At 36.3% G+C, this 17,822-nt stretch overlaps 1 pseudogene; it reads right to left on the reverse strand.

Moving 5' to 3' along the window:
* Positions 1–53: 53 nt before the first annotated feature.
* Positions 54–3,110, reverse strand: LOC149172089 (kinesin-like protein KIN-14L pseudogene; annotated as a pseudogene).
* Positions 3,111–17,822: the final 14,712 nt, after the last annotated feature.

Genomic DNA, 17,822 nt, shown 5'->3' on the forward strand with positions numbered 1-17,822 from the left:
TGATAATGACGTTTTCAAAAAATAACCTTACCCGTCCAACCCTGGTGCAGAGTTCATCTCTTTTTGAAGGTTATTACATCAGGGTTTCCCACCTTCATCGCCTGCTGCTCAGGTGGTGTCTTGCAAGTCCGCCCTGCATGCCCATTTGGAGAAGCTGTTATCTTCGATCCCACGGGTGCTTTTCCGTCAAGTGAATTTCGCCTAGGGCGACCACTTCCTGAATTGTTGACCACTGTAAGTGGCTGCTGCCTGTTTGAGAAGGGTTGGCTCTGTCCACCACTAGATAACCTTCGCTCACCGCTACAGACAGGGGGTGATAATTCAACTTGGATTGTAGATCTTTTTTCACCATTGATTAGTTTTCCAAAGGACTGTAGTGACTTTTTAATTTGAGAAGTCTTTTTCGATGCAAATGGAGCCACGGTATCAGTTTCTGTATTTGTTCCACCGTTTGTACCACCACTTTTTAGCCCAGATAAATTTCTACGGTCATTTCCCAGACTGCTCCGACGGTTGCCATTTTGTTGGCTTATCGGCGTCTCATTAAGCTTGGATCTCTCTCCTGAATCTACCCACTTGTCATCTTGGGTACCCATCCCGAAATTATAAATACCATCTTGTACCTCAACTTTGCTTATTCCAGGCGCTTCAAGGCTCCATCTACGACTTCGCACTGGCGTTTGGAGTTTGTGTTTGTCAGTAAGTGGAGATTCTCTCACATTCTGTAACTGTGCTACTTCTGCTTCTTTCCTCGCCAAAGCCTTCTTCAAACTGTCTACCTGCTCTCTAAGCTCACGAACTTCTCCACTTTCTTTATTCAAACGTGCAGCACCAAGTTCAACAGAGGACACCCGTTCAGCGAATTTAAGGGTGCTTATTGTCTCTCCATATGAATCCGGTTCAGGACTTATGTGCACAAACATCAGAGTCTTTGCCTTGCCCCCTAATGAATCCTGAAGCAATTGAGTCAATTTGCTATTTCGATATGGCACATGCGAATTCCTCTGTGCCAATGCTGCAATGACGTCTCCTAGAGATGAAAGGGACTTGTTTATGTATTGTGCCTCCTTCAAGCGATCTCCAGTTACTTCAGATTTATCTACCCTCTCACTTCCAGCAAGATCTACCAAATTAAGGCAGCTATGAAGGTTACACCCAGAAACACTATCTGTACCTTGCACATGTACAGTCAACACACTGTGAGAACGACTGCTGCGGTCATTTAGTGCAGTATAGCTAACAGTGCGATTCTTTTGGCCTAAATTCATCAAATCCAAAACATCAGAAGTAGCTTTAACAGGCATAAGTATAGCATCCGGTACATTAAATCCCTTATGACCATTATTTCGAATATCTAATTTCTTGCTTGAGGTCAGTGCTCCGAGAAGATCCCTCACTTGTTCGTTGTATACCTCTATCATTTGGACGGAGACTTCATACACCATTAAATCTTTCCTCTTTTGAGACAACTCGAAGAGGTCACTGAGTGCTCTATAGTTCACTCCCATCTCCTTTTCAGAAGCACCTGTTGGACCGCTCATGGTGTGGGTTTTCCCAGATCCTGTTTGACCATATGCAAAAATGCAGACATTGTAACCATCCATTACAGATCGGATCAATGGCCGTGTATCCATGTAAATTTCCTCTTGTGTAGAAGATGGCCCAAAAACCTTATTAAAATTGAATATCCTCTGTACATCTTTCCCCATTTTGGATGTATTGACCAGGAGGGATCCATCCTCTCCAATCAATTCCACTGCACTGTGGGCTTCAGATTGACCTCCAAAATGGGGTCGGATTCTGCAGTATACCCTTATGCTTCCTTTGAGTTCTTGAAGGCTATTATAAAGGATCTTGTTTTCTTCCAGAACTCTGTGATATCCACTAGCAGCATTAGAAATTCCTGCGACCTGGTAATCAAGCAATTCAAAATGCTTTCGCCACTCTGCCTGAAACCCTTGTACATCTTCCCGTGCTCTAAGTAATAAGTCTCTTATGTCCTTGACTTCTTTTCTTTGTGCTTCCAAACGCATCTGATGTTCCTGACTTATATGCAAAGGTTTTGGATCCTGACTTTGAAAAGGTGAACAGTCAACATTTTTCTGGTCTGGAGAATCCAAAAGGAGCTGATTGTCTTGATCCTGGCTTTTCTGAATCAGGGAAAATTTGTCTTGTTTATTTTCTGCAAAAATTGCAATGATAAGATTCATGAATGCTTGCATCGAACCCGGTGCAGCAGTTTGTATGGCTTCAACAAGGTTCTGATCAACATTTTCCTTGTCGTTTGTCATTTCTACAGCAAACCGCTTTAACCAAGCTCCCATTGTGTCTTTAGATTGAAAGATGTCACTGAGTCGTTTTTCTCCGTCATCCATGTTTATAATTGATATGTCCGGCAGAGTTTCAGTGTCGCTTACAGGCACACAAGGAATTGAGCGTTGAAGGAAGTTTCCTGTGCTTCGTGGAATCATGGGGGACTTCAAAGGGCCTGCATATTTCCAGGAGCCATTTCCTCCACACTGTTTCCATTCATAATAAGATTTCAGCGCCAATATACAGTCAACAATCTTTGTCGTAGAACCCGGCCGCAAGCTTTCCTGCTCTAAATGAGTAGCTTCAAAAGTAGGTAACTTCATCTCTTCAGCAGCTACAAGAAAATTCCTAACATTCTCAAAATATTGATAAGCAGATAAAGGCCGTCCTTCAGGAGGAAGTGATGAAACATGATTTGCAACGACCTTAGACACTGCGCCTGGCTGAACCTTGTTGATAAGATTACATAATATGATCCCATTTCTCAAGCAAAGACGAAACTCCTCCTCAGATGGTTCGCATGGTATATCTAGAGAACCAACCATGCTCTTTATCCATGCTGTAGCTTGAAACCTCCTATTACCTGCTTCCTCTGCTTTCAGTGAAGCCAAACGACCTTGCGATCCACTACTTTCTGCGCTAGAAACCTGTAAATCCATGGCACTCCTGAACATATCGTCGGAAAATGCCTCGTGCCTTCTCTGACTAAACGAACTTCTGGGAGGAGGATAGGGAGAAGTGCTGGAAAACAATGGGGGAGGGACCCTGCTGGGAGTAGAATCTGGTTCCTGAGACATTTTTTCCTCTTATTCGACAAATCTCAATAGAAAACTGAAAAACCGCAACTGGAGAGGCTTGGCCCTGAATGCGAACTCAATCAGTGCGGTTCAGCAAGTGGGTATGTACCATTTACTACAGATAGAGCAACTGATCAATCAATCGAATTCAACAAGGCCTTGAACTCTCTTTCTCGAGAATAAATTTCCAAATACTCGATGCTTTAGGTAACTTGTTTTCATTCGCGAAGAGGACTGTTTTCGAAATGGGTGCGAGCGGAGCGCTGATATGAGAATTTTAATGGGGATTTCTTTAGTATTAGTAAAGAAGACTGAACGAGTCCAATCCCAACGGTCAAGTCGAATGTTGAGGCCTCAAACACATCCGAAGCCGACCAGAAGCCCAACTACCTTAGTCGCATAAACACATCATAACTTCCCGTGGAACTACCTTGGCTCCGATAATGCAATCTTTTATAAGTGTGTAATGTTAATGTATTTAGCTTTAAAGAATAAGATAGGAGTTGATTTGACCATCGATGCTCCCAAATTGAATTTACAACTTTCATCAACACAATTCCGTATTTTTATTGAGATTACGGAGAAAATAGAAATAGCTTATTGAAAATAAGCTTTGTAATACTTTCCTAATTCTTTTTGTCAGATTTTTAATATTTTGTCTCTGGGACGGGAGCCCTTCACTAAATGTTGAATAAGAAAGAGGGTCTCCCAAAACAATTAGACAAACTTTCTGATTTTCTTTGTCTAATATATCTGTAGGTGAGGGATACCTAGGAAGCTGTTGAACCATAGGAGACCCAGACAGTTACAGCTTCCGCTTTGGTATTAGAACCACTCCTGCAACTCCAATGCACCCTGTGTGTCAAACAAACTATTAATTCATCAAACAGTTATATATCAAACTATTATCTTTTGTGATTTACTTATGGGAAACTAGATTATCGATTGAAGAATTAATCTTTTGTCCAAAAATAAATATTGAGGATACAAAAGCTATTATTATAGAGAGTGTTTACGTGAGTACATATATATGCAAAAAAAGAGAACATGCTAGAAAAACCAAAATGACAAAGATATTGTCAGTGAGAAATATGTCTTGTGGGAGTGTCAATCATGATTGGGAGCTATTGTCTTGCTTGGAAATTCAAGGTAATAAAATCTAGAGTGAGAAATTGCAGTCAAAACTTGGAAATTAAGGTGAGAGGAAGCACCTGTGTGATAACCAAAGGGAGGTTGTTCAAGTTCCAAAAGATCTGCACCATGGATTTCGTGAGACTATCACTATGATTCCTCATCGAACCAAGAACAAGGAAAATTTTAGGGGCGAAATTTCGCTAATTGGCTAGTTTTTGGACATTTTTTGAAAAAAGTATTCACCCATTTGGTTAAAAAAATTCATATATATATATAAATATATATGCGCCAAAAATTTACCAATTTTAATAGTAAATTACACGTTTTTTATTGAATATTCACCTACATCATTCTATATGTATGACTTTTCAAACTAGAATATTCACCTATAATATTATAAATATGCATAATATTTGAATCCTTAAAAAATACCTTGACCAAAAGAGCCAATTGTGGAAGAGTTCATTTCCTTGGTGCAACCAGAGGAAACCCATGTTGTGAGTAGGGGATTTATGATATCTTGATAGCCCCTCCCTCTGTTGAGATAGATGTCTAGCACAAGAAAAGAACTATAGAGGACCAAAATGACTCCAACCTCACTCGGATAAGGAACCACCAAAAATTCATACAACATAGATTAAAATTCAATATGAAGGATGTCTAGATCAAGAGGACTTGTACAGTCCCCAGTAGCGAAAATTGAAACAACAATCCTTCATGTTAACAGATGATAGAGGAGTGTGGGGAGTGACTTCACCACTCCTATAGAATTAGGAAACCAAAGCAGAGGAGTAACGATGAACTAATTTGTGATATCACTTGCCTTAAGGTGTGAGCCGAAAGTGTACTCACCATATTAAGAGGTATCATGTGTGGGAAAGTGGAGAATGAGCTAACCCGTCCTCCCCCGTCCAATGATCAGGTGACAATGGGTTGCATGCTTCCTCTTGCCTCACACTTTTAATTTTTTTACCACCCCGAGCGGGGATTATATGAGTATATATTATAATTTATTAAAATTGTATAAATATATACTTTTGAATTTCAATATTTGGTTTGTCAATTAATATTATTAATAAATCATTATTATTAAAGATACTTTAAGAAATATAAATACTTTATTTAGATTGTTGAGAGTCTAAATGTTAGATATGTTTTCTAATATATAAAAGTTACATATGTCAATTGGAGTTATCTTGGGTGTGTAGGTTTTAACCCTATACAGAAATTACCTGCATACAAATTTTAAAACACAAAAAGTAAACAATGCGAGAGCATAACACATATACACAAAGATTTTCCCCTGTAAACCAAGATCGGAACTACCAGATTGATTTTTCATTATATTCCTTTCAATGTTACAATACATATTTATACATGCCGAAGCATCCAATACCATGGAACGAAAAACCATCGTGTCCAAAACCATGTGCGAAAACTTTGCACAAAACCATACGTAGGTCCTCCCAACATAATATAGGGTCCAAAAAAAAAAATTCCCTAGGGTGCTGCCCTAGACCCCGTAGAGGGGGGCTACCCGCCCCCTTCAAACCCCCTGTGGACCCCCCGCTTCGTAATCAGCACAATGTAGGGGGGGCTTTTCTCCCCCTCTAACCCCCGGTTTACTAGGGGGGCTAGTCAGTTCTAGCCATGAAAAGAATATAACACAACCCAACAGGGTGGTTGGGTACAAGGATTGTTATCTCTGCCACCCAAGTGCAATTCCCTATAAGTGATATGATGATGAGAAATATTGGCATAATTGTTATGTGCCTATGAATATTGTTGTATTGACCTTCATTATTGCCCTCCAATTGAAAGAGAAAATAATTTTCCTTTAAAAAACTATTAAAATTATATAGAAAACATTTTTGAATTTTTAATAAATTACTCTAGATGAATAATAACTTTAACTATATTAATATCATAGTTATCTTTTTATTATTTAAATAAAATTATATTTTAAACATTATATCATATTTTATATGCATCTTCATCTAAATTTATTTCTTTATGGAAATTCTCAAATGTGACTTTTCTTTAAACCATTGAATCCTCTACTAATGTTTTGAAAGAATGAGAATGAGATTAACCTATATGATTATTAAAAGTGAGAGATGATCGTATTATATTTATTTGAGGTCTTACATTTTAAAAGTGAAAGGATGATTATATATATATATATATATATTAATTAGAAAAAACCAATAACCTTTATATTAATTTAAAACTTTTTTACATAAATTAGAGTTATATATTTCTTAAAAGTCGACATATATCCTAGTGAGAGAGTACATCTCATCACCTCTGTAGCAAACTAAAATCTTTCATGATGATCTATATCTATATGTGATAAGCTTAAATATCATCAGAAAACTACATCCCAAAAACATATGCATTTTGCATGCACTGGTATAGAGTAACCAAAAAACCATTATATAGTCTACAACCAATCTTGAAGTAGACCATATCTAGGACACAACAGGTCAATTTGGATTGGTTTCAATGTCAAAAGGAATCTTTGTGTTGTCTTCTCCTACTCATCGATCATGGTGTATAAAGAAACAAGTAACAGTGATGGCTCACATTACAAACTTGTATACTCACCCCTAATCCACATAGAATCAAAATTTGTATGGCACCACATGATTTATAAGCCAAGGGCAATATCATGTAAAGTAAACATTCCCTGACCTCTAGAGAATGTTGTTTTCAAAGTAAGAGTAAATAATCTCACCAAAAAGATGAATGTATCCCCCCCTTGATAGAGTTTTAGTGATACCATACCATTCCCTATGAACATGTGTGAAAGACACCTTCTATAATTGTTTAATAGTCAACTTTATTGTCATTAACCAGTTAATCAATAGCGGAGGATGGAAAGATGTCTGCTTGGAGGCCCACTCCACAACTGCTTGAGAGTCACTAAAAGGATGATTTAATTGTATCTATTTGAGGCCTTACATTCTAAAACTAGTTTTATGTAGTTTTTAATGTGCAAATATGGTAATATTGGTTGTAATAAAGTTTTTTTTATTATATGTTGCTTGATCATATCTCGATTAAGCTAGTATGCAAGGTTTGGATGCAAAAGTTGGACTACAAGTATGCAACTTTCAAATGTAGAGCAAGGTTCGAGTATGGTCATTTGGCAAGTGCATGCCCAAATGGAATGAGGAAATCCTTACAATCCCTCCAATCATTTGTAGAGAAAGAAAAGGATGTGAAACTTGTGTGGTGGTAAGGCATGGGAAATCATCACCACTTGATAGAGACAAATTTATCTAGGATAAAAGAAATTAAAGACACAGAAGAAGCTCTTGGAAATAGCCTTGTGGAAGAAATTGAGTCCAAAGTAGATAAGATAATATTGTTCCTTTGGAAAGACAATATTAAGGATGAGTTGAAGTCAATAATAAAAAACCTAAGTCACCTGACACAATCACATGGAACACGAAGGACATGTTACACACACACATATTCCAAATTAGTGAATTATTACACATACAAGAACGAAATATAGATAGATCGAAATCTCTTTAGAATTTAGAAACTAAAACAATTACAATTTTGCATTATGATGACACAAATTTAATCGAACAACTACTGCATATAACAAAAAATACACCGAGTACAATCCACCTTTGAACCAAAAATTGTTAAATTAGCAACTAGGGCCAAACTCCATGTGGGTCATCTTATTTATGGCAGCTGATATTTTTATTGGATCCCTCTCATCGAGAGGTGTAGGATTGATCTAAATATCATCCGATTCCAATAAGTATTCATGGAGTTATGAATTTATTTGTATTACAAGACATATTGTCAAGTCGGCCAGCATCCTATGTAGGCTCAGAAGCCCAATAGTCGTGTCTATTCATCATCTACGTTTTAGTATAAATATAGAGGACTTGAAATCATTTGGAAGACACATCCTCTTCATGTGTGGTCTCCTCCTCTCCACGTCTTTGGGTTTTGGTGAAGGAGAGACACAATGAAGATACGTTGGCCCAAAGATGATGCCCTTAACTGCAGTGATGCCCTAACCGCAGTAAGCCACAGGAATATGAGGATGATCTCTGTAGAAAACAGAGACAGTTATACGCTGTTCATAGAGACATTTATACGCTGGTCATGGAGACAGTTATACGATGTTCATGGAGACATATATACATAGGTCATGGAGATAGTTATACGCAGTTCATGGAGACATTCGTAACACGGTCTTCTAGCCGCAGATTGTCCTAGGCCGTAATTCATGGAGGTATATATATGCAACAACAAGGGAAAGATTTAGCCATCATCTATTCGTAGTCATTAATGATGCTTAACCACAGTCAAAAGGAAGAGCTGAATAACGTGGGTATAGAGGCCTGCTTTGAAGAGACCTAACGTTGTTCTAGAAGAGGCCTAACATTGTATTGAAGGAGAAGTGTCATTGTTGTAAAGGAGGCTCTCACAACGGAATTTAGAGGCGGCCTATTTGATATGTGGGTTGTTAAGCTACAACTAGTTTGTGTGGTAGGCCGCAAGCCATACCACCACAACAAGGGACAGTGTGGGAAGTTTTGGAGTCTTGTTGTGCCTTAATCTTCAGCATGAAGGCAGAAGGTTCTCACCAAGAAAAGGTTGTTGAGATTAAGGGTTGTTTGGATGACTGTTTGAGGGTTGCTGCAGTAGTCTGAGGTGCCCTAACCAGTCACCATCACAATAGAAGGGACAACAAGCTTAATGGAGTAGCAAGGTACAGTAAGCATACATGAGACAGTTGTAAGCATGATGATGAATGAGACTGCATGATGATGAAAGATGCAACATAATGGGCATGTTAAGTAAGGAGCAACATGATGATGAAAAGGGCTGCATGACGATGGAAGATGTAGCATAATGGGCAGCATGATGATGAGAGCAGCTCAGTCATCAAGGTCCAGCACTGTGATGGTACAACATGGTGCTACATGGTAAGGTGCAACAAATGGATGAAATGCCATACTACGATAGGTGAAGCAGTCACCTTGGAGAATCAGTTGAAGCAATATGTCTTCAACTGATCTCATGACTATATCAAAAGTCAAAATGTTGACTTATATTATAAATGTACTATCTCTCTCTCTTTCTTTGTTGAACTTTGAAGAACATAAAAGAAGAATTGATCAAGGGTTCCCCACATTGGGGTTTATCCCCGGCTAGCGCCACATCTTGTGTCCTCTTTGTCTTGGCTTGTCTTCTGCGATTTATATTTATGTTCTATCTGCAGTTTACTTTAATGCTGATGTGATTGCTAATTTAAAAATTTATTGAGCTAACTATGAAAATTGAAATAAATTGCTCTAGCATAGAACATACCTAAACTAACATGGTATCGGAGCTAAGGTGAAGACAATGCCCAAGCAAGAGTGAAAGAGAAATCACCGAAGATAGTTGGGAAAGGAGAAAAGGATAAATGGGTTCCTCATCCCTCTTCAAATTCACCGAGGGTGAAGTGGAAGTAGAGAATATTATTAGAATGCTACAATGGAAGTTCTGATGGCCTACTTAAAGATCACTTCATTGGGAAGTTCAGATCTAAGGGTGGAAGAAAAGGCGGATGCCTTGGTTGCAATAAGTTCAGCCATTATGCGAAGAAGTGTCCGAATGGCAGAGACACATCTCCTGATGAAGATAACAATCATTCCAGGGACATCTTCAATGATCAAAGGAATGACTGGTAATGCAGGTCATCAAGGAAATGGTCGACTCTTCACATAAAGCAAGGAACCCCATGTATGAAGAATCAAATGTTGTTTCAAATAAGATAAAGAAGCGTTATCTTGTATTGGCCCTCTCTTTCAGATTCTTTGGGAATCTGGCTTATTGATTGTAGTGCTTCAAGGCACTTCATCAGATAAAAGGGTGCACTCTCTAATTTGGTAGAGATGGAAATAATCGTGTGATTATACTTGGTGCCGATGCCACCTATCCTGAAAAGGGTGTAGGGAATGTTACCTCTCAATTCAATGAGGGTAACTCGATTCAATTACAAAATATCTTTTTTACCTGATCGCAAGAAGAACCTAGTGTCCATTTCAGCAATGGAAGTCGAAGGTTTCAAGGTGGCACTCGTCGATGGAAAGCTACGTGTTTGAAGATAGAATTTTCAAAGATGCTTTTGAGTTCAAGGTTATATCAAGTTATAGGAAGTCCACTGGGGACCATGTCCATTGACACATATCACCGGAGGTCTGTGAGTCGGATGGTGACAGGGAAGCCTGAATTCAAAAAGAGCATGGAAGTACATGTTTGAGATGTACCGAAGGTAAATATTACAAGGGGACCATTCCTCTCATGTAGCAGGTCCATAGGTGTGGAACAACCTGAGGGGTTTGAGATTGATAATCAAGAATCACAAGTATGCAGGTGGAAGAAAGCCCTCTATGGCTTGAAACAAAACACCCCAGGCATAGTATGAGAGGATCGATAGCTATCTGATGAAGCTGAGATTCACTAGGAGTGAAATTGATCCAAACCATCTGAAGGTTGTGGATGATAGACCTCTCATACCAGCACCTTATGAGGATGACCTATTTCTGACAGGTGCAGGCCCTCTCATTTACAGAATTAAGAGGGAGTTGGATTCCGGATGTGGAATGATAAACTGCAAGCCTGTGACTACCTTGAGAATCTTAACTTTCAGAAGTTATATGGTAGAAATGTCGGACCAGATTTGGGAAATGCCTCTGAGTTTCATAAACTAATTCGCATTAATGTTCTTGGTGAACTTCCGTCTAGACATATGTTTTGCAGTTAGTATAATGAGCTCATATCTGGTTGAGCCTCACTGGATTGGTGCCAAGAATCTTCTGAGATATCTTCAGGGCACAATCTCTCATGGATTGAGATACACTGCCGAAAATATGAAACTGCATGATTATTCGAATGTTGAATTGGCAGGCCTTGTGGAGGATCACTAGAGAACTTCTCAGTGTTGGTTCTCTTTGGATTCTACTTCGATATCATGGATGAGTAGGAAGCAGAAGTCAGTTTCTATAAGCACCGCCGAGATCGAATGCATAGCTACGAGTATGATCTCGTGTGAAGCTGCATGGTTGCAGTAGCTCTTAAGTGAGATGATTGTACACATGATGAATACCACTGTGATTCTCTGTGACAACCAGAGGTGGGATTTGATTATAGAGGAATCCCGTATTCGATGATTGCTCCAGCAGATAGACATCGTATACTTCCTTATCTGGGATATGGTAAGTCGATGAGCAAGGAGGCTCTATCACATTGAGATTTATGTACAGGTTGGCATCATTTTGTCAAAGCCTCAGGGAAAGATCAAATTTGTGATCTTCCCGAATGACTTGGAGTCGTCAAGAGACCCTTGTGAAAGGGTCCTGCATGGTGCATACATTGAGCTCTGGGAGCTCTAGGGGTTTGCGGTTCTTACTGGAGCGACATATGACCATAGGGTGACTCACCATCCCCTGGTGGTGTACGTGTACAGGGTAAAATAATCAAAACTTTCCCTATGACACCCCGTGGTGACTATGTAGCAGGATGATTAGTTCTCTTGTGAGGTCTGGATGATGTGTTCTCCATGACAATTGTGTAGCAGGATGATTAGTTCTCCTGTGAGGTTTGGATGATGTGTTCTCCATGACGATTGTGTAGCAGGATGATTAGTTCTCCTGTGAGGTCTGGATGATGTGTTCTCCATGACGATTGTGTAGCAGGATGATTATTTCTCCTGTGAGGTCTAGATGATGTGTTCTCCATGACAATTGTGTAGCAGGATGATTAGTTCTCCTGTGAGGCCTGCATGATGTGTTCTCCATGGCGATTGTGGAACAAGATGATTCGCTCTCCTATGGGCCAGGATGATTAGTTCTCTGTGGCATCCACTGGAAAATATGATTCGCTCTCCGTGGACAGGATGATTAGTTCTCCTATCGAGGCATCCTACCCATGCAGTATGGGACTCATGGGAAGTACCTCTCATCTAATCAATGTGCAGGGAAATGAGGATAGGGACCATAGTAGTACCGATGGATGCATCATTATATCTACCATACTCCCTATGCTAGGATGACCTTCATTGATCTGGGATCAATGACACTGGTATGGGACCAGTGAGAGTGGTACCCACTATGACGCTAACTTCGGGTCGGTTGAGACTGGTTTGGGACCAGTGGTACACACTCTGAAACTAACTTCAGGTTAGTAGAGGACTGGTCTAGGACAAGTGAGAGTGGTACATACTATGACACTGACTTCGGGTCAGTTGAGGACTGGTCTGGGATTAACTATGAAAATTGAAATAAATTGCTCTAGCATAGAACATACCTAAACTTAACAAAAATACATCAACAAAAAGGCTCTGAATGACCCCCAAAGTCCAAAAAAAATTATGCTACAACAAATAACTAGTACTACATGTAATCAGAAGCATTGCCAATATTAGGATCCTCATCATGAATATCACCCTCTAAGCATTAAAATAAGATAGAAAAAGCTTAACCTATCAAATTAAGATTTTGTTCAAGCAATGGTACATTTTTACTAGGGTCATGATAAAGGAGTTCAACAATCATTGCCACCAACATCAAAGTATATAAAATGCTAGGTGCATGATAAAGGAGTTTAACAATCATTGCCACCAACATCAAAGTAGATAAAATGCTAGGTGCTCTTGATTAAATGTTAGTTTCAGAGGTCTCTCATACATGATAGAATTGAATGGAAAAATTGTGATCCCTCAAATCTTGAGATCCTAAAAATTGTTAAGCCTACTAGATTTTCAGTGAGATCTAAAATTCCACTTTCTCCATATGGAATCCAATGAAGTTGGAACCACTCTCAAACATCCTGAAACAATTCATGGCAATGTTAAAAATTTAAGTAAAAGGAGAATGTCACTTCTACTTTAAGAATTTAACATTACAGTAAATTACATAGCATTAATAGGGCCTCCACAAATCCACTTTCAACACTTGGAATCCCTTTTGACACTACTTAATCACCCTTACCTGCACTCCAAAACCTTTGAGTGCTCCAAAATTACAATTAAATTGAGTGAGAATGAGGTAAAAAAACAATTTCAAAAAACAACGTGTTGTTTTTTCACTTGACATATGTCCAAATTTAGGGACACTAGCACAACTCATCTTCGACACTAGTCAAACTCATATCAGACATATGTCAAGCACCTTTCGTGCCTGACACATGAAATACATGACTACTATTAATACCACCCATCACTACTATTAATACCACCCACCATGATTTGAATATTGTGTAGTCTCATTGTTTGATTATATATTTAAACTAAAATTTGTTATAGTATCCTAATTAGACTCTATATATTATGGAGACAATTTTGTTAAATATTGGTTCCCTTATTAAATAGAAAAGTAAATAAACAAAGCCACATTTAAATAGGAAAATTTAGAAATATAAAAACAAATAATATTATTATGGAGAAAAAATCACTTAAACAACTCTAAAAATATTCCTAAAATACAATAACTTCAATTTAAAAATATATATATATATATATTCCTAAAATACAATAACTTCAATTTAAAAAAAAAAAAAAATTGAACAAAATTATTTAATTTGTATTATATATATAAAATAAAATAAAATAAAAATAAAAATAACTAAGATAAATAACTGCAAAATAATTCAATATAAAAACATTATAGAAACTAATAGACGACACTGAAATTCAATAAAGATACTTTAAAGCAACTATGAATAAAAATGGCCAAACTCAACGTAATCTTCTTAAGATATCACAAAAGGGCGGGCGATTCCTATTTCCAACCCTATAGTATTATAAATGCCTGCTGACAAGCAAGGGAAATAGAGCTCGCCCTCTCTCTCCACAACACGTGAACAAATGGATGGAGGGTGGAGAGAGAGGGCGAGCGCTATTTCCCTCGCTTGTCAGCCACATTTATAATGCTATAGGGTTGGAAATAGCATTCACCCATAACGTGTAGATGTAAGAAATCAAGCACGTGTCATTTGCACATTTATTTATAAAAATATTGTGGTTCAACGTAATAGTCTAGTTTACGTATAAATTTGTCATAAATAAATATTTTTAAATATAATTAGTAAATTTAAATTTTATATTTATATAATTATTAATATAAGAAAATTTTCGGAAAAAATTATATTGAAAATATTTGATCAATAAACTAACTAGTATGGTTCATTTTCAAAACCAGATTAATTTATATAATTATTAATTATATTTAACTTTTTAAAAATATTATAACTATAATAAAAATAAAATAAAATAAATATAAATAATATTAAAAGTATATCAAATTCCATTTTCTTTAACGAATTCATATATTTGAAAAATGTGGGTAGATCTGTTGAAGTTCGGCTAAAAGAACACGTATAATACATTTCATAATCGGTTTTCTTATATGCCATTGATGAGTAATGCTTTTAAAATTTTTAATATAAATACTTTATTTGTTTTGATTTGAAAAATCTTGCTCCATCTTATTTGTTTCGATTGGAAAGTTTTTGCCTTTGTTTCTTTCAACTCCATCTAAATTATTTATGAAGTTTTTGAAATAGAAAATTGTTAATAATTTTAATGGTTAATATGGTTATAAGTGTTTTTGAATGGTTAATATAGTTATAAGTGTGTTTATTCGTGTTAAGATAGTTATAAGGTATTTATTTTTGAAAACTTTATATTTATAATTTTGAACATTAAATTTTTTCCCTAACTTTTTGGTCTATTAATTTTATTATTTTTTGTTGTTGTTCAAAGGAATCCAGTGGCCGGCCTAAGATGTAATTACTAGTAAATTTTTTGGGTCTATTATTTGTCTTCCTCTCTTCCTTTTCCTAAATCAAGTCACAATCGAGGGGATTTGAACTTGACCTCAATTTTCATAAATTTCACATTGCTTTGATCACTAATTGAACAATCCTTGGGAGCCATCATTTTAAATTTTAATTTCATATTTAAATTTAAATTTATTTTCATATTTTTCTACTAATATCCTTAGGTTTTTGTCATATATTCATTTTATTAACTTATTTACCTCCGTCATTCCTTTTAGCCTTTGAATTATATAATTTACCATTAAACTCTAACTTATCCCTAACACTTATTAAAACTGACATACACTCCTTTCTATTCATTTTGCTTCTTTTGATCCCTATGATGAGTGGAGTGTCCACTTAAAACGTTGCGCACAATCCTCATACATCAATAAACTCAATAAACTCTACTACATACACATTTATGTAAATAATCAATAAAATATTAAAATAATGTGTACAAGGAAAATATTTAAAAGAAATGTTTGCTCAAATAAATTTATAATCTTAATTTAAAGAGTATTTAAAATATTAAATAAATTAGTTTGGATATATGTTAAAAATAAATAAAATTAAAATGTACTTTTTTTTTTTCATTTTAAATAAATTTAAATTAATTGTTTTGAAAGATACTCTCCACCATCGTATGGAGATGTTAAAAGATTTCCAATTATTCATGATATGGTCACAAAACTGTGATAAGGAGATGTTAAAAGATTTCCAATTATTCATGATATGGTCACAAAACTGTGATAAGGAGATGTTAAAAGATTTCCAATTATTCATGATATGGTCACAAAACTTTGATAATGTAATGTTCTGTTTAATATTTTGATTTGGTCAAATTATATTAAAATAATAATTATTATAATTATCAATAAAACATTTTGACTTATCAAATTACATTAAAATAATAAAATCAACTTAAATCCATCTTAACTCTAGATATACCAATGCTAAGAGGGATCAAATCTCTTGAGATGCAATTTGCATTTAACATTTTGACTTTGTCAAATTATATAAAAATAAAAATAAAATAATTAATATTATAACTATCAATAAAACATTTTGACTTAGTCAAATTACATAAAATAATAAAACCATCCTAGATCTATTTTAATTCTAGATCTACTAAAGTGTTGACATGGATACAATCTCTCTTGAGATGCAAACATGTTTTAGAGTGAAAAGAGAGATTTGATCCCTCTAATTGGTTATAATTTCAGTAACTCAATAAATTTTATAGTATTAATAGTTACTTTATGTGTTGATTATGTTGGAAACATAATTATTTGGAGTTATGCTAATTTGGCTTATTCACTTGAGAACGAAGCAAAAAGCTTCAAATAAAAACTACCAAACCTTTTTGGAAGATGAAAACCGAAAATCAAGAAAATTGTATATTAATATGTATATTTTGTGACTAATACACATCACACTATTATCTACATTCAAAACTAGTTTGGCTCAAAATGCCTCTACCATCCCGAACTTATCAGAGTTGGTTTAACTTAGACGGTTTCTCTACCATATTTTCTTTGTTCTCTGTCCTGCCCCTCTATCACTTATTTTCTTTGTTCACAGTCCTGCCCCTCTGTCACTTAGATCTGCAACTCTCAACCCTACGTCAGCTAGGTTGGAGCTAGGTTCTCTGCCCACTGTCACAATTTTATAGCAAAAATAAGGATTCTGATTATGTGTTCCACCTGAAGGTATGCCTCTCTTTATGTAATATTGGTGTAGCTCCAACTTATCAGAACATCCACCCTCCACTGTTTCATTACACCTGTCTGATTCTTTATTGCACGCCTTATTGTAAATATGTTACTTCGATTTCTATTGCAAAAAGGTATCTCCTCTACCCGACTTGACCATGAAAGCACAAATTCGATTCTTAACAATTCTACTATAATGCGGAAAAAGAATCGAAAAATAAAACTTTAAAATGTTTGAGAAATAATGATTCTTTACTGCAGAATAATTATTTGTCATAAAGAAGCAGCATCTACGCGTTTTATAAGAATTGACAATAAAAACTGAAGTTCTCCTTTTTATCGATAGAGCATTAATAAAAATGAAGCTACTACCTCGAATAAATGGTTATGCATATCAATGTAATCCTCTAATACCAAATGATAGCTATGAACATCAATTCTTTATATGCAGCATTAAAATTACTATTGTAAAGAATCATAAAAATTGGATGCCCAAGAATATTTACCTCCAGCCATTAATGCTAAATATACTTCAGAAAACAAACTTTCTGCTAATCTCTGAGGGAGTCTCTTCTATTATTTTCCACAAAACCCACGCGCAGCAACTCAGTCCAGCTCTTATGTTTGCTTGCTGCTTTCTCCACAAACGTTGACCTTCATACGTTCTTACGGGGAACCAAAACCATGCGAAGTAATGCTCCACGCTTCCAATGCGTAGGCACACTCCTCAACGCAACAAACAACAGTGTATTGGAACACAACAAACAACAGCGGGATCCTCACGCAAGTAGAAAAATAAAAGAACACAGATAATCTGGAAGGCACTTCCAAGCTTTGCTCTCTCAACTTAATGGTGTAAAAACTGAAGGGGATTGAGATGCAAGCTTGGGGACCAAACAGATAAATATATAGCCAAGCTTCCATCAAGCTTCTGTTGGCTATGTGTCAGGTGTTCCACAGATCATGGTAGAGAACTCCTGATGGAGTAATGGACCACTTCAGAAGCTCCCAACAATAAATTAAT

Source organism: Pinus tabuliformis, chromosome 4_2 (genome assembly GCF_031772625.1).
Source record: "Pinus tabuliformis cultivar Carrire ecotype Pingquan chromosome 4_2, CPIR1, whole genome shotgun sequence".
Taxonomy (NCBI): Eukaryota; Viridiplantae; Streptophyta; class Pinopsida; order Pinales; family Pinaceae; genus Pinus; species Pinus tabuliformis.